Source organism: Meleagris gallopavo, chromosome 4 (assembly GCF_905368555.1).
Source record: "Meleagris gallopavo chromosome 4, MGAL_WU_HG_1.1, whole genome shotgun sequence".
Classification (NCBI taxonomy): Eukaryota; Metazoa; Chordata; class Aves; order Galliformes; family Phasianidae; genus Meleagris; species Meleagris gallopavo.
This window is the reverse complement of record NC_139407.1, coordinates 31,892,090-31,915,152: the sequence shown is the minus strand read 5'-3', so window position 1 is coordinate 31,915,152 and position 23,063 is coordinate 31,892,090. Positions and strand designations below refer to the sequence as shown.

The following is a 23,063-nucleotide window of genomic DNA, read 5'->3' as shown; positions in this document are numbered from 1 at the left end:
TAGCAAGAGGACCTTCTCTCCAGACTCCAGTAACAGTTCAAAATCAAGATTCACATTATTGTTATCAAATAAGAAACTTTCCAGAATGCTGGTTACTTCCAGTAACTTAACCATGAACACACATGAAAAAAAAAAAAAAAGGCTAAATTCTAGCATTACCCCAATTTCTTTGCAACTATTAATTGCAGATCAGCTTTTGAGTTTCAGCCTTGCCAAGAGACATTGACAAGTCATCATCTGAATCTGACTGAGCTGCTGAGCATAAAGCCAGCCAGTCAAAATGGTTGCTACTTTAATCATCTGCCAATCTGAGAAATTAATGCAGTTCTCTGATTCTTTCTGGTAAGTGTTATATCAGTCATTATAGAAACTCTATTCAAAAGCTTCATTTGCTTTTGCATTAGGCTGTTTCTCTACCTTTTAAGTGACATAACCTTTTACTAGTCTGGTGTGACATTACAAAACTCTTTCAGCAGACTAGTCAATGATGCATTAAAAAAAATATTTCCCCATGCATTTAATTTTATACCTTAGATCATAATTCTATTTTCAAATAAAAAAATCTAACTTAATATGCCAATATTTAAGTTTCTTCAGCACTTAAATAACACATTTGAACTGAAAGACAAATGCAGTAGTTATAAAATTGAATTTTTCATACAATGAGATGTGATCTATGGCGTATTTGAATTAGAAGCAATATTGGAAAGAGAGATGTTTTTTAAATGAACTGTTCTTATTTGTCTCCACACAAAGCTGCTTTTATATAGCCTGTATGGGAAGTTGCTATCTTGTTTGAACCACCTTCAGAGACCTGTAATAGTTTTCCACTTACAAAAACAAGCTCCTTCAGGTATTACATAGAAGTAAAAGTCTAATTTTAGTCAGAGCACGCAAGATAACAGTCTTGAGAGCAGAGGCAGAAGGGTATTCAGATCCATGCTCATGCCCTCAGTCTTTCAAGGTTGCAACAGATAGCCCTAATGACAAGTCTATGGGCTTTTGTTCCAGTTTCCTCTGCGGCTGCACTTCCACTTTTACATACATAAATCAGTGATTGGAAACCTAGATGTGTATCTACAAAATTCCAAAACTGGACTGTAGCATCATACTATAGATTTGACCAGAAATGTTACCCTGGAGCTTTCCAAAACACCACATGGATCTTCCTGCTTAATAAACTGCAAATGGCCCAGCAAAAAGGACCAACAGACATTAAAAATCAAAAACTTGATTAAAATAGAAGAACATTATAGATGATGCTTACATGCCAAAACAATCAATCCTGAAAAAGCTGTGAAGACAGGGTTAAGAAAGACTGCATTAAACCACTAGAGACTTCACAGGGACAAGAGAAAAACAGAAAGACAAACATTTTAAATGAAAGAACACCTGAGTATTTTGTAGGTATGCTAATTCCATAAGTCCACAAAAAAAAAAAAATTAAAAAAACTAAATACAAATGCATACTATACTGCTTTTTTACTGTTCTTAGATACTTCAGGTGTAGAAAAAAATGACAGAAATAATGTGACAAAACTGCAGCCTAAAATAAGTTTTCATGGCCTGAAAGGCCACAAATGAGGAGCAGATAATACATAGTAAGTTGGTTAGTTGAAGGAGCTCATTACCTTTTCATTTTGATAGTCAGAAACTCCTTGATCATCACAAAATACATGAGGCATATAAAATGCCTGTGTTATGCCATATATATATGTCTAATAGTAGATTCTTAAAGCAAACTCTAGGATCTCAACAGAGTTCCATTTTTAAGGATACTTGGTACCTCACATTAGACACCCTGCGATGTAGATGTAAGTTCTCAGCTATGGTAAAGCCTTGTTCATGCTCTTACTTGCTGTATTTCCCAGGATCAAAACTTCATCTATGCAGTCCTCAATACTCTCCTTCTAGTATGTCATCAAGAATGTGTTGTATTTTCCTGTGAAACACCTCAGAAGCCAAACACAACCTAAATGACAGTTTGAGGAAACTGTTTCTCAGAGTAGATGTTGAATGTGTGCAAACACATGCTCTGTTTTTATAAGGGCACCAGCCAGATCCCTGCTGATGCATCAAGTGCAGAAAAATATTTGCCACCAATTCCAAGTCCCAGAATTTATCCTGTTATAGGTAGTGGAAAAATGTGCCTTTTTAGTTATTCGATTCTGTTGGGCCTGTGCATAAATGAAGCATTCTGTCTTCCCTGCTGTGTACAGACCTGTAAGTCTATCCACTTGGCTGGGCTTCTAAGTATGGTGAGGTCCAAATCTTTCCTATCTGCATTTTAGCCTCTATTCAAACTGGAGGTATTTGCCAACAAGAACAAATCACACAACAGGTGTGGGGGAGGTCTCTGTGCTTCAAGTGCAAGCCCTAACCTTTGTCTTTATTGAACACAGCTGGCTCTTTAAAGCTTACCAGTCTCCCACAGTTCCAATGTTTTTCAAATCTGGAGGAATTTTTAAACGTGAATTCTGTAACTCAAACTAACTTCTTATTTCACTCCTAAAACTGGGACTTGTTCAGAGGCAAAATTACCCAGTGGAAGTTTAGTTAACCATTTTAATGAAAGAGAGGCTTTACTACTATATGAATCATTTCTGCTCATTCAAGTAATTCTGCTTGAAAGGTACTGGTTGTATCAAGGAGGAGCCCAGTGACAACAGATAGAAGAACAGGTATTCAAACTCCTTCACCTTGGAGATTAAGATCCAAGTTCTCTCCAGGGATTCCAACTTTAATGCTCACGGTACTGGTATTTTTGGCAACATTGTCAATTATCCTTTAGTCATGCTTAGAGAACCCAACCATCCTGAAAACCCTTCTGTGCTTATCAAATGTATTTTAGAAACGTTTATGGTTCTATTTGCATTCTAAAAATTGAATCTAATTAGACTAAATATTTTATTTCATTCATTTTCAGTAAAACGAAAATAAATGCATCTTAACATGCTGTTTTGTTTTTTTTTTTGTTTTTGTTTTTGTTTTTCCTAAGCTTTGAGGATCTTTTCACATTCAAACATCTATGTGATTATCTTCAGTAAAAGATTAAAAGGGTTCTTCAGTAAAAGATTAAAAGGGTAAATCACAAACACTTGGAATATAAGCAAAGAAAGGATAATTTCCTTTTCATTTTAAACAAAGCAGCAAAGTGTAAGGTCTTGCAAGTAACAGAATAATGTTTATGGCCTTCCTTCTTTTTGCTTAACATCAGGATTGTTACAGGAAACAAAACTTGAACTCATCACAAGCACATTTCTCTTCAGTACTTCATGATAAACTGTCATGTAAACATAGGGGACTTCTGTCACAAAGGCTGAAATATCTTGTATTGGAATACCACAGATATGCATGATACTGTGATATAAGATTTAGGAAATGAAAGTTTCTCCTAGCACAGCTTCCTCCAAGCCATGCTGAAGTGAAAAGCATGCTTTCACTCTCGCTGAATGATCCACTCTCACCAAACACAACCCTCAGGAGGTTTCCATCGAAAACAATGTCTTAATAGAAGATACAAAAAAATACAAACATCTCACCTCTCTCCAGGAATCATCTAGATTTATAGCATGTACTGTAGCTGTCAGAGGTTTTTAGCATGAGAAAAGCATAAAGTTTCAGATCGACAAGGAATCTGAAGGAGGAATATTTCCTTCATTAACTCATTACAAAGAAAATCACATGATCAAAAGCTAGCTTTTTCCCATCTCCACAGCATAAAAGAATTCATCTGTAGCATTTGAAGAAAAACATATTAATTGTGATGAAAGGCATCATATCATAATAACTGAATATCCTCTACCATTATCTTAAATCTTATTAAAAATCGAGACATATTAATGAGCAGATCATTATTTTGTCAAAATTACTCTAAACTATCATGCCATGTTCACTTCGAATAACACTGAGCATAGTTTAACTACAGATACTCTTAAGGTTTGCAGTTCTGAGATCTGAATAGGCTTTACTTATCTTTGTTAGGAAGACTAGAATAACCTCCCTCTCTAAGCACCAATAAGCACTGTAGTGTAATTGTCCCCTAACAGAGGAATACCTACTGGTTAAATTATCCATGATTCATTACTACATTATGATTTTCATTCCTGTTGTCTTATCAGTGCTATACTTGAGATCTGCAGGTTTATTTTTCACTGATAGAAATGAAAATCACACTGATGAGAAAATGAAGACAATATGAGGACATAGTGTCAGGGCGTAAACACACGGATATATGGAAAAAACATTCTTACTTCACAGGAAAAATGGATTTTAATCCATGCTGCAGTTTTGATCATCTTTGACTTACTTCCTTGAGGTACCTTCTTTTTTTCCAGATTGAATTGTATTCAATGACATTGAAAAAATGTCAATTGCCAAACCACCCCTTTCCTTACTTTCATCTCTGTGAACAAGGTTTGAAGCCAATAACATTCCAATAATGTTACTTAATATCAGTCTGAGGAAAAAACCACAATAGAGATTTCCCTTTTTCATCTAGCGAAGCTATAATATTTATTAAGCAATTTCTAACATCTAATTGAAAAAAATATATAAAAAAAATAAAACCAACATCAAGGAATGGAAATATTATATGGATAAGATTTGGGCTCTATGATGTGTTTTAGACTAAAAATCAACATGCATATGTAATTTAAATGTAACTAGTACTCTATAGATTGGAAACAAATTTCTCTAGAAATAGCCAATGGAAGAGGGGAAAAAAGAAACCCTGGCCAACAAAAAATTGGCATTCTTAAGAACTATTAATAAAAGATCTGATGAGAAGGGCATTTGTCTGCAGAACTGGGTAAATATGAAGTATTTCCACCATTCATTTTTTCAAACAGTAAATCACTAAAACATAAGCCAGTATCAGAAAAATAGTCCAGAGCCAACACATCTATGGTCCAAAATGAATTGGTTAAAATAACTTAATAATTATACCTCTTACAAATATGTTTATGTTCTAGTTAGGAACTATTTTTAAAAATGCTCCAGAAAGGCAAACAGCCATACAAATAGTTTTCTGCATGAAGTGCCAACTGAAACAAGCATGTAATAACATTGTGAAATTACGTTATCTGACACATTTCAAAAGCTTATTCAGGTGCTTATTTAAGCCCATAAAACCTGTAGGGAAATAAAGACAGGATGACATTTCAGTCAGCTTACCATAACATTTTTCTAGTGAAATTGCATAGCAACATATTAGATGCTGCAAAAAATGTCAGCAGTAAAAATAAATGCTAAAGGCTTCTATGGAAGACTAATGAAGCTACTGTTAAGGTAATATCAGCATATTAAAAAGGCATGATAGTCTTAATAGGAGTTTACTGCATCAAATGTATGCAATGAAAATATCGTAAAACATCTTCTACACTCTAAAACAAGAAAACAAGGCAGTTGATATCACACATGCTGTGTGAAATCTGTGTCTCAGATCATTCTGCCAATACACACAATTGAGAGGAAACCACCAAACTTTTCAATAATCCGTGAACAAGCAGACAAGGATATCTCAGAGTCAGAGCTTTTCATAGATAAAATAAATATTCAGCAAAACATCTTAACATAGTCATCAGTTCACACACTGAATTGAGACACACCATTCTAGCTTATGTGATTCCTGGTCCAAAAAAACAAACTAGAAAGAATTGGATGGTATGAAAGGTCTTCTTCATACCTAACTGAAATTCTTTTAGTGATGGAGATACGATGACAAAATATCCCTTTCCCCATGATCTAGTTCATCTGCAAGTTAACTCGGATCAGAATACATAAAAAAAGGTATACTTAAAGCAAGAAATAGAAAAAAAAAGTTGTGATTCTGAATATCACATAGGGAATACAATAAATAATGTTATTCAAAATCTGTAAGTACCAAATCATGAAGTTTTAGTCATCTGCTTTCCATAACAGTCACCAGTACATTCTTTTCACACCCAGACAGCCACTGAAGTTGCACCAAAAGGACTGTCAGATCAACATCTAGATGCTAAATGATTCAGTTGGAAAGGTACAAGGAAGCATTTAAACATCTGAAATTTTATTCTTCTGTGCTCTCCCAAGTACACAACAATCTCTTCCAAATTTATTTCCCATTCTTTACCCATTATACTATTTCCCAGGAGAAACATCTGTTGCCTTGATGAAGAAAAAAATGACATGGAAAAGCAAGCAGAGAGAGATGAAAGTTAACTGTCTTTGATGGTTACATCTCTACATACATATGAAGGCAATATGATCTCCTTGGTGCAGTCCACGTTTTAGCGCTCTTGGCAGACACTTCTGATTCATTTTTATATCACACATCTTTATGTTTCAGCACTGTCTACTTCTTAATCTCAGTACAAGTGAATTAGCACAACTGAGCTGGAGCTCACAGCAGCACAGATGCCTTAGGTTGCATGTTGTCTAGCTGTAAAGGAAACTACCTAAAAAGACATTCTTGAACACAATTAATTTGTTCTCATCTAAAATCTTCCCTCCAAAGAAATACGTGATACAATCATACACAAAAAGCTTTTCATATATTCTTATAAACACCTGCTTGTTTTTAAGAGATTCAAATGCTTTCCATCTAAAGCAGAAGAGTACTTCATTTGTTAAAGATATCAAAGTCTATAAAAAATAAAATACTTCCTTGCTATTAATCTATTATTACAAGCCATACTGTGTAAAGAATAAGACTTGGAAAAGTTTGGAGGAAAGAAATAAAATAAACAATTTTTCCTTATTCTATTATACGCATTGCTTTTGCAAATTCCTACCCAGAGATATTCACTCCCAAACTCATACTGCAGTAAGTTATTTCAGCTGTGCCAGTTTACACTGATATAAATCCACCCTTAATCCAACACTTGAAATAAAGGGGCAGAAGGAACATTTAATCTGGTCAACAGCACAGGCCAGAGAACAGTTGACCAGACATCTCCAATGAGGCAGCAAACCCCTACACTGAAACAATCAAGTAGCTGGAAGCCCCACAGGACAGTTTGAAACCTATCTGAAGGCTGTCCCCACCTACGGCAGTGGAAAGGACTGAGCTGATATAATCTTCAGATGAAAACTCCATCTGTGATTCCCCTTCCAACATTATTGGCTTGACTTGGCCACAGCGCAATGGAGATCACTTGAGATAAGAATGAGGTGAACAGAGAAAGAGGAAATGAACAAAGAAGAAATCAACAGCACTTCCTTCTGGAGGGTTACAGAGAAGACTTTGCCTTTGAATATAAACTTCTGATCAAATAGATAACTTAAGTAGTTTATTAGGCAAAAACATAAATGCCTCATACAGATAGTACAGCTAAATCTCGAATTTTCTGTTCATAACATTTTTAACTGGAAGGTCTTAATGCAACCACTAGAGAAAAAGTCACATCTCCTAGTGGAAAAAAAAATCTCTATTTTCTGCCAACCCTCATGACATCAGACCTAAAGTGAACAAGCACCAGCCAGTGCCACCTTTCTTTGGCATTCATTTGTGTTCTCACACTCCCACAGACAGAAGTGATGACAAAAACTAAACCTGAGTTATGAGGCAATTCAGAAGAATATGAAGTTTTTCAAAAGAAGTATGTAGTGAGTACATTACATTCCAAGCTGTTATTTTTAATCTCCACCTCATGTTCAGTAGTTTTGGTTAAATTTAATTCCAATAAAGAAAAAGCTCTGCAAACTGAAAAATCTTTTCCTGCATAAACAGCTTTGAATCAGGATAGTCATTTAATGTTATTTTTCTAAAACAACAATTCAACATGTTTCCCAGAGGGAAAATGGAATTTAAAAGATATACAAAAAAACCTTTCTGAAAATTTTAAATGCTCGGTGTTTCTTACTCTTGTACCATTCAGAAGGCTGCAATAATGAATGAATATCATAATCCATCTCAAAACCTGTCCTGACTACTAATAAATCTGTAAACAGCCATTCAAAATTATCTACTCAAGTTCTACTCTAGCAGACAAAATTTAGTACTCTATAAAAATTGAAACAGAATACCAATTCTAAATTTAAGCAGGACCTCGGTTTATAGAGAACAGATAAATAGCTGAATGAAATTATTGCAAATAAATAAATAAATAAATAATAAGCTTACTTCTAATTAAGGTCTCTACCTTTCTCTACAAGAAAATGTATTATCTTTAGAAAAAAAGAATTTTAAATATTATAAGACTTCCCCCCCCTCATCCTCCTCCCCCCCAGAAGGAATAAATGCAAGTCTGGATTTATATTATTGTTTTGGCTTGCAGCAACACTGTGGTGTGTAAGTCAATTCTCTTATCACCTACACTTAGGTTAAGTCTCCTGAGCTCTTCTGGCAAGCTTGGGCTCTCTTAGGATTACACTAAACTAGAAGCCCTGCTCTGGAAGCAATACTACACCCATCCCAAACACAACTAGGCACACGAGGAAACAGAAGCTTGTCCTTTGGGAAGTCTCGGATTACACAAAGTGGTAAGGAAATGTTTTCTGGAAGACAAAGGTAAATTCTTAAAATGACAAACCATGTATACACAGAAGCCTCAGCTTCCATTGATTTAACATACTCATCCATTCTTCTTCTACCAACCTACTTGTTAATGTAGGTATGGCAGGTCCCACCCATATTTGAGGAAAGCCAGCTAAGTTTTCCTGTCTTTCAACCCATGAGCAGTGTTTAGAGTTATCACATCTGCTTTCTATTTATCAGAGGTATTAAAGAAGGCTATTAAAGAAGGATAGAAGGGAGCCAGCAAAAGGAGGGAGAATGGAAAATGAAACAAAAAACACCTCACAAAAACAGCAAAGTGAATGTAAATTTTAAGTGAATCCATGATTAAATGTTGGAAATTAATAATCTATTTCAAGAGAGTATGTATAGGATGCACTAGCAAAGATTGATTTCTTTACACCGATTGTTTTGCAGACCTTCTTTGGAAAATGATTTAGCACTGTTTATAGATTGACTAAATCCCACTTCAGAGTAGTAGAACTGTTTCAAGGTGCAAACAGGGCCTCTTTCACAGCGAAGTGAAAATAAAATATGTACACATGTATTTAGCTGTCATATTATTTGGCTGTCATACAGTATCATGATAGTTGCAGACCACATGAACCATATCAAGTGTAGGTCCTTTGTGGGGTATATTACAATGAAAGTTGAATCTTGTTTTCTTTCCATCTGATCATATAGCTAACATCTGACTTCTTAAAAAAGTAAACTTTCTGAACTGCTAAATACCAATTTCAAGAGTCATTTCAGTACTTAAGGGTTTATATGATAACACTAATGAATTCAGTTAGAATTTCCCAGAAGTGATTGAAAGACTGTTTACCATCAGGAAATCAAAGGGGGAAAAAGAAATTAAATGTCAAGCACCAGAAATAAATATTGGCTGAAGTCAGGGAGGAGCAATTCCTAGTTAACAAAATTTATTATGTAAAAAGTCACCGAAAGCTTCTAAGATAATCTTATTTGAGGGAAAAAAGAAAGAAAAACGAAAAAAAAAGAAAAAAAATTCTCGTAATATAAAGCCACCGAATCAAGCAGAACTCTTCCAGAATTATCTTTCCATTGCTGAATCTATACCAAGATAAAAGTCTGATAGAAACGTAATATGGATAATTACATTAAGTTGGTTTTACAGCTTTGACACACAAATGAGATGGATAATCAAATAACAATTTCTATGAATTCAGTTCTACATTTTGGTCACAAAAATGGCAACTTCATCCAGAACATGCATCTGAATCTACAGTAAAGATTATTAGACAGTAGCTAAAAGCTACAAAACTCATTCCAATTGCCTTTCAAAGATTTTCAAAAAGTCTAGTCTTCTCTACCCATCTAGTATTTTCACTGTAAAAAACAATAAAAGGTAACAACAGGTTCTCCATTATCCTCTTATTCTCATAGCCTTGTCAAAGCATCTGAGCAGAACATATTCAGGTTTAAGAAAAGCTTTAACCATTGGTAAAAATGCTGTTATTTTCTCAAGTATGTGAATATCCACTTTATGGATTTCATTTTCTCATTCAATAAATTCACTTCTGTTTCATAGATATCAAGACTTTGTAGAATTAACTTAGAGCATTCCAGTAGAAGAGAGATTAAAACCCTCAGAATTTAATTCCAAAGCCAACTGGCCAAGAAATTTCAAATGATAACATTTACTCCATATCATATTTTGAATAAATTAGTACAGTGCACTATTTCAAGAATGATTTTGGATCATATCTATGGTAAATTAGAATTTACAGAGTTTTATTCATCGTGCAAATAGGTATACTGTCCTAATGTATTTATTCCAGAACACAGAACTTACAGCAATATCCATTTTTCCAGTTATGTTTTTCATGAGTTTCTCTTGAATATTCTTGCTGCTGTGTATATTTTCCTCTTACCTTTTAGATAGATGCACTTTTATAACAATTTAACAATTATTCTCTCATCTTTTTTCCCCATCCACAAAACCTCAGATTAACATCTTCGCTATTTCACTCATTTCCTATTGAGCAAAGGATTACGGAGACTCAACTGCTTTAAAAACAACTCAACCTTTTGTGCATTAGTTCTAAAATATACTCAACCAGGGCCAGTTTTCATGCTCTTTGAAATGTATATTCTAAAACTCAGTGTTTTTAATAACAAACTCAGTAACTTAAAAAAAAAAAAAAAAAAAAAGGAAAGAAAAGAAAGAACAAGCAAACTAACAAAAACAACCAACCCAACCTACCATGGACTGATATCACAATTAAATTTTAGTGTTGCTGCATAGAGGAAATTTTCAGTATTTTCCTATTATATTTTCAGTTATAGAAAGCCTACATTTAAATTCCATGCTCACTTAAGAACCCAAAACAAACTTAGACCGGTAATAAGCCTTTTTCTCTTAGCCAACAATATCTTAAGAAAACTTTCCATTTCCTTTGTTTATAAAGTTTCTTCTAACTCCCATGCTGCATTCAGCACAGACTCTGAGAGCGCCATTCATTTAGGAAATTACTGCTAAATGAGGTAGAAAACATTATGATGTGCAACAAAACTGCCACTGATCACAGGTCCCCATGCTCTCTTGCATACTTTACATATCCAGCTGTCAAAACTGATTCTGAAGAGATACAGATCTGCACGTCATTTTCACTTTTTACTTGTTGTTTTTCCTCTAAAACCTAGCTTTCCCGACGTACTGGAAAATAATCTATAAAACACAATAAAAAACAAAAAAACAACAAAAAAAACCAAGAGCATGTTTGTGAAAAGTATTAGTACAGTTACAATGTCAAAAGAACAAGATCTTATACCCAGAAAGTGTTCTGCAGTAATGTCTCAACTGCCAGTAAATCTTAATCCTTATCTGCAGGAACTGCCTTGGAGGCAAAAGTGAATAGTTGTCTCCATGCCCATTTATTACTTGTGAAAGTTGCCAATTTTGCCTCTTTCTATAAAGGAACACAAATCCTGTATTTGCTAGTTTTCTAATTCACTTATGGAGCTCAGCTATGCAAAGCAGCAGAAAAATTCAATACACATTCCAGATTAAAACTGAGAAAACACAAAACCAAAAACTAAATCCAAACCAGTCCCTTTTCACACAGCACAAGAAATGTATGGCTTATTTTTCTTCCTTTTGCTGCAAACAATACACATGTGAAGATATTTACTAAGCAATGTTGGGGGGAACTTTCTGCTGCCTCTCAGCCTGCTTTCTGGGGAGGGCAATAGTCACTGTGAAAGCCATATGTATTAAGTCTTAAAACAATTACTGAAGCAATTCACACAGCCTATATCTGCTAACAGTGGCTTTTACCCAGATGTCAAATCTGCTCATTTGTAAAACGCACAAGCCATTAGAAAGTGAGGCAAATTACATGGAAGCATTTGGCTTCGTGCAAATTACGACAGAAGTAACAGGTTTTAAGTAGAAACCTCTAGATTTTAAGAATTTCTTTTAATTACCAAAATGTTACTACCATCTGTTTACCAAAAAAGACAGAAAGGGCTGTTACAGACTGCATACCAGTTTATTCGAGAAATCAGTGGGAAATTTGAATCATTTATCTGAGACACATCCCACCTGCTCTAATTTTGATCCTATGTTCCACATGCCTGGATGTGGGTGCCACTGCCAAATTACATTTGAAGTTCTGTCTTAAGTTTTTCTCAGTGCAAAGAAGAATCGCTTTTCATTCAGCCTGTAGTGCTTTTTGTAGATTCGAAGCCTACAGCAAGAAATCGTGTTTTTGCTAGAAATGAGGAGAAATTGAAAGCTAGAAGGAAAAATGTTGCCTGAAATCCTTGGCTTGCTCACACAACTAAGAGTCATAACAGCTTTAAGAAAATGAGTGGTCATAACTGTGATCCTCTCAGAAGACACCAGCAGCACTGGCATCTTTTTCAGCTCACCGTCAGCCTATACTTAAAATACTCTAGCCAGCACTATGGAAAACAGAATTGAAGTTAATCAACTTCATGTGAAAGAGAAACCAGAAAAGACATGGGTGTCCCGGAGATGCAGTGCCTCTTCATGCTTAGAAATACATCCTTGACACTTGTGTTGCTGTGTACTCTTTTGGAGCAATAGCATAATTACAATCCAACTGAGTGGGAGAAGGATAAATGATGTTATAAAAATCAGGCAGGATGGTACCTAACTGGGGACAGATGACGCCACAGCTAAATAAAACTGAATTCTTTCACTTTTCTTTGAACAGTTCAGGTTGGTGGATGTCAAAACGAGATGCAGACATAGATGGAATTAGCCTGCCACTGTGGAAGTTAGGATTTTCTCATAGTCCTAGAAGAACATGCTGCATTTCCTTCCATAAATGCTTAAAGCCATTTCAAGTATTAGGTCTTTCTCTGTAGATAAGAGTACAAGTGTTAAAGACTGTAGCTGTCTCTAAATACAAAGCTAAAAAATGAAGAAATATCTTTGCCAAAACATAACAGCAACCTCTGAACTCTTTCTTTAATTTCATATCTGGCTTCTGTTTAATCAAAACAGTCTCTCCCCCCATAAAAGCCACTTTGGCTAAACTATCTAAAAAACACAAAGCACAAGTTCTGATCTGGAGCTGTCACTTGAAAAAAAGTGACATTTCATGAATATAGAGGCTGCATTGTCACCACAGTATGGCATTCGTCATATTGAATTTCATTAATCAGTGAGGTAATAAAAGAGTATATGCTGCCTTTTGCTCAGGAATTGAGAGTCTTCAAGCCAAACCATAGAGGTTTTTTTCTGTCTTTTAAGAAGTAGTAACCCAGCAGCACAATTACCTTCTTGCTATAGGCAACAAACTAATATGACTCAAGGCTTTAATTAGTCTGTTTTCACAGAATGCACAGACTTTTACAGAGGCATTGTACTATCATCCTTTAGAGTAGTAAGAAGACAATCATTCACTTACCACTAGTAGGATGTAAGCTGTTGTTTTAATTCTTTCCTTGTGTGCATGTACTTGCACCCAAAAGACGACAAAGTTTCCATCAATGGGATCTGTTCCTTACCATTTTTAATCAGTTGTTTGGGGGATTTGGAGTCCAAGGAGGACCATTAAAATGATAACGGGAGAAAAGAGGAAGCCACATACATACTAGAGGTACAGTCATGGACAAAAACCAGAAAACATTTAAGATTTCATTCATAGTTTGTCTGTTTCAGGGCTTAATGTCTAACTGAGCAAAGTGGAATGACATGGAGCTCTCTAATTAAAACACAGAAAGAAAAAACACAGGGAAAGAAACATTAATACAGTATAAAGATATTTTACCTCCTGATGTCAGATGCTTGTGTCTTTTTCATACCAAATTTACATTCTTTATTTAGGATAATGGCAAATAAAATAATTCAACTTCAGAGACATTTAACTTGGTTAAATGTCCCCACATTTTTCAAGGAAATTATTAAGAATATCCTGGGATATTCTCTGAAGCAGAGAGCTTCAGAGAGTTGTGTGAAGTTCCCTGAAGAAGCTGCAGTATGCTCCATCTTTGTGAGCTGAAGTACCTATAATTTATGCTTGAAAAATCTCATTCCTTATGGGCACACTCACTCTAGAATGTCAAAATATATCTTTTTAATGAAAATTCCAACTATAGAGCACAGAGATAGGTTACACTATGGCTTAAGGCTACGATAATATTTTGCCTTGATAGAAGCAGAAGTCAAAAGTTAATGTCAAACACTGTGAGTGAAAAACAAATGTCCACTTCAGGAGTAATTCTTACAGCCCAAGGCACTATTTGAACATATTAGTATTCTGCTCTAGAATTTCTTGTTCTGTTTTAGTTTTGCTTTTTTTTTTTTTTTTTTTTCCCCCCTCTCCATTACTGGAGCAAAATACAATGTGGATGTAGTCTGCTCTTTCCTGGGAAAACAAATATATTTTTTATTAATGTAGCAAATTATTTACATGGCTGATGAAGAAATAAGCTTCATACTAATACCAAGTTCAGAAGCCCTTTCATGGCAGCTGTTAACACCTCTTCTCACTGTCAGAAACTTCCGGATGTTGACTTGGAAAAGGTCTTTTCATTTCACAGCAAGATAAGCCGTTCTAATTCTTTTTCTGTTGAAGCAAGAGAACAATATTTTAGCCTGGGGTGGAAAGAGTCAAATAACATTATGCAGTGAAAAACTCCTAACTACCTACTTCTAACTGCAAAGCAATAAATTTCTTTACTAAAACTAAGGAAGAAAAATAGACGAAAATAGACTGAATGGAGAAAAAAAAAAAAAAAGCCACACAGAATAAAAGGAAACACACAGGACCAAGGGAGAAAATCAGAGTAGAGAAAAAGCAAGAACGTAAATAAGCACAGGGAGCTTGGGGAAATCAATCTGGACTTTAGTCTGGATGAAGAACCACAAATCATATACCATAACCCAAATCTGTCCAAACGGACAGAATTGAAAGACAGGAAGGTATCAAAGTGAAAAGAGGAGAGAAGGGTGGGGAGCCCCAGAGACTATTTTGCTTTAAACATCTTATAGTTTATTAGAAAAACTAAATGATATTCTACAGTTAAAGAAATGACAGATGCAAAGTTTATCTGCTCTGATTCAGCTTTGCCCTTGTGTATTTTAGCAATTTTAACTAAAATGTTACATAATTCTAAGTAATTTTTGTTAATACATTTCTGCAACAATATCAGGCCATGAAACATGGAGTACTCCTTATTCAGATCTCTAAAACAAATCAGTAAGTTCTATAAAGCGCATATTGTCAAAAGGCCAAAACCATAAAATGCATGAATCTCTTATACAATTTGAACGGAGCATTAGAAAATATACTGTAGGGAATAATCCTATGCTGGCAAGAAGACAGACTAGATGACTTTATGAGTCTTTTCTGTAAATTTCTATGATGTTATCCATGCAGCACATAACCTTTTCTCATTAATCGTATGACTGCTAACACATGGGTAGTTTGAAGAGCTATCAGTGTTTTCAAATATTTAGGGATTTAAGAGATAGCGTCTGGCTTTATCCCTCGCTGCAGGGCAAAAAAGTTCTATGATTACCAAAATAATGATAAAAACAATTATAATTCAGGGATCATCTACATGCTCAAGTACACAGAAATTGACTTATCTCTAAAGAATGCTGGAAAAAAATCTCTCATCTTCCATCTACTTGAATTGTGTTGCACGTTTATGCAAGTTGTAAATCAATACTTTACAATTCTAGCATCTATAAGAAATTTCTTATTTATAGTACTTGCCACATTCTGACTCTTCCGTGGATGCGCACTGCTGTTGTTTTCTGAACATCTACATACAGTGGAAGATGTACAGTGGAACAAATACTTGTGAGACAGTTCCTTAAGGGGCTCATGCAGTTGTCTTGACTTCACATTTGCTTTAGTGATACTGAACCTGCAGAGATCATGACTGCTGATGGGTATGAACCAAAGACCAGAAATACCAAATAGTGAACAGCTGAATTGATTTATTACTGACTGAGTTTTTCAGGTGCAAATGATTCACTCAAGATCACATTCACCTGGTCCATCTCTCTTAGAATAAAACCAACAGCATGAAACACATGAAGTCTGTTCATCGGGATCCTCCAAATGGAACAAAGAACAAAATTTGTTGGATTATTGTCTTTGATAATTCACCTAGACCCATAAACACTCACTTCTCCATTCTGTTCAGAATTGTCTCCTTCCATTAAGATACATTTTCCCTAATAGTCTCCATCATGGAATTATTTTGCCCTCACACTCAATAACTCAACTCCCTCACATTCAAAAGGAAAGCAGCTGTCTTCACCCGAACTGCTGTTCTGATCCAACAGAACTACTGTGAGCAATCTGAAATTCTTGTTGTTGTTTTACTAGTAGACCTAGGAAAGATTATGGAGTAAAGTATCCTCAACTTGAGCCTCCAGGGGCACAAAATTGATTCCTTCTAGCCGCAGTGAGTTACAAAACATCTTACATGAGCAGTTCTTGGTGGATTTACTGCCTTGCCAAGTAAGTGAACAGGAGATTAAATTAAATCATAGAACTCGAAGTATGAAATATCCTCCACTGTTCCAGGATCTTTTTCTTCACTGGTTGCAAGTAAAAGCAGGAAGATGATTCTCCCACAGATTGCTCTTTGAGGGCTGGGTATGCAGCTGGCAGGTACTCAAAAGCCTATATTTGAAAGCGCAGTGGGGATCAGGGAAAACTGGGAAGAGGGAAAAAAGGAGGGTTGCTGAGAAGGAAGGGCTATTCTGAGCTGCAATATGACTTCGTAATCTAGGAAAAGTGTTTTTTTCTGGGAAAATGGCAGAGGAAAATGTTATACTTAATGCAACATACTGCACAGCAAAATGAACAGTATAATAACTAAGAAAGTCTTTGCACTGTAAGAGAATCTTGAAGTGGTCTCAAGAAGACTGGGAAAATGCCAGAAATCCTTCTAGTGAACAAGGTTGTCTTTAATAGAAATTTGCATAAAATTTGCCAAATTTGTTATAAGTTCATTTCTGCTTCTTTTAAACCACGTGGGAACAAGAAAGTGAGAGGGAAGAATTACTTTTAGGAGCAAACAATTAGAATAGCTTTTAAATAGGAGATATATGTTCTAATCACCTGCTTGCCTGGAAGATTTGCATATTACAGTGGTCTTTATTCACAACTCTGCTGTCTTTCTGAACCATTTGCTCCACTTCCCTTGCTTTTACCTCTCATCTGTAAAAAATATCACAATTATTTTACCTTCCTTGACAGGATGGTGTTATGATTAATTAGTCAGCGTCTGGAAAGTAGTATAAAAATGAAAAGCAACATAAAAGCAGAACTGAATATCTGAGAGCTACAAAGTAGCAAGAGATCCCCATTATTATTGATTCAAGATACAGAACAGTAATGTTGTAAGAAACAATATGAGAAAATTTCAAGGAAAACAATGAGTAAGAATAAAAGAGGGGAACCCTAAAAAAGAATTAATATTTAGTTTATAGAGGCTCTAGACTTTGGCTTGTGTTCTCATTAAAGCTAGAAAAATCAGACATTGTGCCAAATGTATAATGTAATATAAAAAGTATTTTAAAATAGAATTCTTCCTTCCCACAAAATGCTTTTTCCAAATCCCTTATTGTGCTCTGCTTACTTACTCATTACAGTTTTCTGTACTGCTTGCTTATAAAAATGTACTTTCATTGGTTTTCTTTCTACCTTCTATCTTAGTTAAGCCATCACAATTCATTCCTGTCAATCTCTTGTATTACAGTGTTCCATATCAAGATTAAATCCAGATGAGAGCTCCTGCCAGAAAAGAAATAAATTCCTTCATGGATTAGACCAGTCTGCCCAACAATGTAATAGGATTGGAAGCAAAAATATTACAATTTTACTATTGCTCTAGAAAATATGTTCCTTCCTTTCAAAATTTTTTCTATGTCTTCAAACTGGAGTTCAAAAGTTGGAAATTTCACACTTTCTTTTTTTTTTTTCCCTACCAAAAATACAGCACATAAATGGGAGATGATTGCAAAGATAAGGCAGACTGAGGGATAGTTTCCCCCAAGAGTGAGAGGTCAAGTTACAGTTGTCAGACAGGCACATAAAAAGACTATAACAACATGACAGTATCACTGATGCTCCAGGAGCTCTCTCCTTCCATGATCCAATGACAGACATACCAGTACCTGCACAGAGCACTGCAAATTTTCCAACTTCACAGCCAGCCTGAGTGATTATGATATTTTCCTTAACTACCCAAACTTTAAGCTACATAACTCCTATTTCGGATTGGTGCAAGCAGAAAATTTTACTGTATAGTGAACGGTTTCAAGACAAGAGTTCTAGGCAATTAAAAACAAGTAAAGGAATCATTAGGCAAAAAGTATGTTTCAGGACAATGAAGAAAAGGATAGGTAGAAAAATCTCAAAAATCAACAACATTTAGAAGTTTTGCCACATCATCAACAAATAGCAGTTATGGGTATGCGCTACAAGAAAAAAAAAAGCAGGAAGAAAATTCTGGTTAATTTGTCCCAGAAATACTCTAGATGTAACATATTCTTTTTTTTTTTTTTAATTGCTTTTTTTTTTTTTTTTTTTTTTTTACTAATGTCATAAGGAGAAAACAGCTGGCCTTCACGGAAATATGCTCAGCTTTCCAACAGCAAATAGGCACCGGCAAATGAAAAGCATTTTTTGCACAACACGGTTGCTAAAAACTTTCAAGAGGATTCCTTGATTTTTTTCCACTGGTACAAGTGTACAAGGAAAAATAAAGTGAGTATTCCTCTCTGCACACGTACATGAATTACATTCAAGCATGTTATAAATTCGCATAAAATCCACAGTATTAATCTTATTACCAATGTATATTGATCACTGATTAAAATAAGTTTAGTGTGTTCAGAACTTCATAACCATCTAAAACTATTATCTAATAGAAAACCTTTGCAAGCAAAAAATCTGACAAAATAGACTTTTTTGAGAAGTCTTAGTTTCCCTGAACTCCTTGGCAACAGTTTCACACCACCACAGTTTGTTTTCTAAAGAAAATCCTGCAGTTCTCATTAACCTTTCCTTGACATGATGACCAGATTCTGGTCAACCAATTCACCACATCTACCTTCTTTAAATATCAATCAATACAATTTTTATCATTTATGCAGACTTCCCATTATATCCACATAACAAAGTCTCAAATTACTCAAAAATTCTTGCTAAGATACCTGACTGTGAATTGCCCTTGATAGTTCTGGCCTATGAAGGACTCTCACAAATGTAGAGCAGAAATTTCCTGAAAGTCTTTTGTAACAGCCAAATTTACCCTGTTTAGTAGTCAGCTACCGTTATTTCTCCCTTGAAAAAGACTTCAGTGGATGAGATCTTTAGCAATTAGGGTCCAAAGCACAAGTCTTAAGAGGAATAGCTGAGGGAACTGGGATTATTCAGTCTGAAGAAGAGGAGGTTCAGAGGAAATCCCATCACTTTCTACAACTGCCCAAAAGGAGGTTGTAGCAAGGTGGGAGTTGGCCAATACTCCCAGTAAACTAATGACACAACAAGGGGTATTGACCTTAAACTGTACCAGGAGTGGTTCAGGTTGGGTATAAGAAAAAATTTCTTCTCAGAAAAAGTGACAAGGCATTGGAACAGGCTGCCCAGGGAGGTGGTGGTGACCACATCTCTGGAGGTGTTCAAGGAAAGGATAGATGTGGTAATGAGGGACGTAGTCTAGAGTGGTCACAGGCATAGGTTGATGGCTAGTCTAGATTATCTTGGCCATCTATCCAACCTTAGTGATTCTGCGACTCTATAGTCTGACAATATAGCATAAAACAAAGTATTGGTAGAAAATGTGTTCTCATTTGCAGATGAATGCATTCGATGTAGCTACAAGAATGTCCTGTTGTCCTTTTACTACAGTACTGCGGTACAAGTACAGAAGCAACTGTGATTTTCAGAGAGAAAGCAACAAGCACAACCAAGAGACTATCTTCCAGCATCAGCTCTGGAGGCATAATAACTCCAGACTAAAATCTGGAATTCATAAAAAGCATTAGCTACCAAATATGTGACCACAGTAATTGCCAACACCAACTGTTTGACCACAGGATCCAGTTTACTTTAGCCACAGCCGTTCCCAATTTAAAGCCAGAAACATTAATGTAATAGATCTAAAATAGCCAAATATATCACATGGAATGTCCCAGCAGTGAAAGGACTCCTTCACTGGGCAACGCGCTGGCTGCCAGTGCAGCCCTGAGAAATGACAGCACAAGCTGTCTCCCTCAGCTGAGTTCCAGCCAGCTGGCAGGAACTGCTCATGCTTTCTGCCTCCCTCTCTTCAGAGTGCCTTTAGCTTTTTAGGAAACAATTCTCAGTGCCTTCTCTTCACCCACACAGTAAGGAAAAATTAAATGAAATGTACCAGAAGAAGTAGAAAAGGACTACTATTATGGAACAGGTTGTAACAGGCTGCCCCAATCCTGGGAGGGGCCCGGGGCAGCCTGATCTGGTGGGGGGGCAATCAGCCCAGAGAGAGTTGGAACTGGCTGAGCTTTAAGGTTCCTTACAATCTAAACCATTTGTGATTCTGTGGTCATGAGATGGCATTTCTAAACATTTTTTGCAAAAGAGGCTGAGAAATCTGCCTTCACAGGAATAATCAGACATCTGATGTAAAAGTCCAATTCATCGTAAGTATGGATTGGAGTAACGAGACAAACCTATTTCCTTTAAAATTCCACACAGCAGCATACTTGGGTGAATTACTTCATTGTTTGTGAACGTGTCTTCTAATAACAAGGACAAGAAGTAAACAGCCATGCGAGCCCAGACACTGCTGAGCATGTCACCCACTCACACAGCACACTTCCTTCTCTGGTGGCCTCTTCTCAGCACAAACTGCAGACGCAGCACAAGGCCACACAGCACGCACCATGGAGTTAATTGTGCGAAAGACACAGATACACAGCATCACCTGAGGACGATAGCTATGAAGGAGGGAGCTCTAGCGCTGGGCTAGTCTGGGTGCAGAACAGGAAGATCCACAGTCCTCAGATGTGTCTGGCTATTGAAGAGGCACCAGCTAAAGCCAACAGGACACTTTATCACATGGGGATTATAACCCAAGCCAAGGAAAGGCCAGAAGGCTGTCAGAACAGTTCCAGACTCTGTACTCCACAGCCTTCAGTCTTCCTCATGGGGCACTACATTCCCAATCATCAGCAGCACACATCTGAAAAAGCAGAAAAAAGATGGTAAGCACAATCAGTACAGTCCAGTCTCAGTCCCAGGTTAAAGTGAATTAATTTTAGTATGTACATTTTTAAATTTTGGTACAGAAAAAAAAAACGATATATATATATATTTTTTTAAACAGTAAAACAAGTTCTCCTGCACAGCAGCTGTAGATAAATCACTGCAACAGAGAGTGCCAAAGTGGTGAGACAAGCTTTAACTATTGGAGTTCAATACCTACAAATAACGACAACCTTGTCTCGATCACCTAATGGTGATGGCAGTTTCATTTCCCCAAAATATCTATCTGCCCATGTAGTTTAAGCATGTCTGTAAGAATATCTACAAAAGCAACACTCACTAACTCCCAGCACATTCATAGGAAACACTTAAAATTCTGCTCTTTTCTAGCTATGTGGTGAATTAGATGTTTTCACATTCCTAACTTGACTGGCAAAACAAAGTTCTTTTTAAGATGTTTTAGCTCAATTAGCTCAATTTAGCTTAATATGTATTATAAAATATCTAAAAAGTACCATTGGGATGCAAGATAACACATTAAAATCTTTACTGGCTGCCACCACTAAAATGAGTGAACAAACACTTCTGGTTTTTGTTTTCATCTGAATGCAATCCTGTTGAACACTAAAAAGATAGAAACACTTTTACAGTCTTTTCTGTGTTGGCTGCGTGGATGAGATACACTGATTCTTTAGGTCCTTACCAGTTGTGAGTAGTTTATTCACATAATGTACCTTTTCCTTTTTCTCTTTAGTGGTTGATTGTCACCTGGGAATAATGACAGCCTCACGTGAGACAGTCAGAAGATGCCTGACAGGAAATGTATGCTGAAGCATTTGAGATATGGCAGATTTATAAGGCAGTCAACTATGGAACAGTAATAGGAATGTGAGAAAAAATGTGATCCATGGGTAGAAAAAAGAAGTAAAAAATGTACATTTTTCAGCAGAGTAAAATAAGAAAGCATTAATGCAGAACAGTGGGCTACCAGTACACAGTACCAGTACAGGCAGTCACAAACATTCAGCAGTTGACCGGGATCAAAACATCCTAGGAGACACCAGAAATAACTCTTGACAAAGCACTGGTAATTTGGTTTCCAGAAGAGCGATGGGTGTCTGTCTTTACATATCTATTAAAAATCTGAAATAATTATAAGAAAATCCGACAGAAAAAAAGACCAGATAAGGTAAAAAAACACTTTTTCATAATCAGAAGTACAGAAAAATGCATTATGAACAACTGAGAAAATGCTCAGCACATGGAAAAAAAGATGCAAAAATCTGTAGAGAAGTTTCACTATTTTGCTATAAAGTTGTAAAGGGACAGCAAACACGAAGGGAGTTCACAAACATGGAGATACCCATCCTCATCTCAAAACAATTGTTTAGAGAAACAGAACATCCTGAAGTGAAATTAATTAAGTGTAATTAAAGTACAAGTCAGAAAACAATACAATCCTTTTGTTCTTTTTGTACTGAAAAGTAGTGTAGAAGCTAACATGACACTATTAAAAATGCTCTCCAATAAAAATCAAAAACAGTAATAATGAATGGGTGGAAAGTCAAGCTGTCCATTAACAAACTGTACGTGTATTAGAACACAAGAAATTGAAAAGATGTAAAATACAGCCATCTCAAAGAGAAGTAGCAACTGCTGTTCTGAAATGCAACATAGCTCTCATCAGCAGGACAAGTTTTTGCAAGTACTGGGGTTATCCTTGGAAGGACATTGTGAAGCTTATTTTGTGTTCCTATTGGTATCAGAATGACTCTGATGAAGGAAAAGTTTAATAAAAAAAAGAAAACAAGATTAGCCACATTATTCTGATTCTGAGTAGAGGTCTTAGC

The 23,063-nt window shown here is 35.9% G+C and overlaps 1 long non-coding RNA gene across 3 annotated transcripts in view; it reads right to left on the bottom strand.

Moving 5' to 3' along the window:
• Window positions 1-23,063, bottom strand: part of LOC109367287 (uncharacterized) — a 64,212-nt gene that overhangs the window by 26,546 nt on the left and 14,603 nt on the right. For 2 of the 3 annotated variants that reach the window (XR_014883004.1, XR_014883002.1), the window contains exons 2-3: window positions 20,933-21,190; window positions 14,441-14,562 (exon numbers count right to left, since the gene is read on the bottom strand). This is a non-coding gene — a long non-coding RNA (uncharacterized LOC109367287). Of the gene's footprint in view, window positions 1-14,440; window positions 14,563-17,079; window positions 17,179-20,932; window positions 21,191-23,063 lie in introns of all 3 variants that reach the window. The other variant, XR_014883003.1, reaches the window with a different exon arrangement.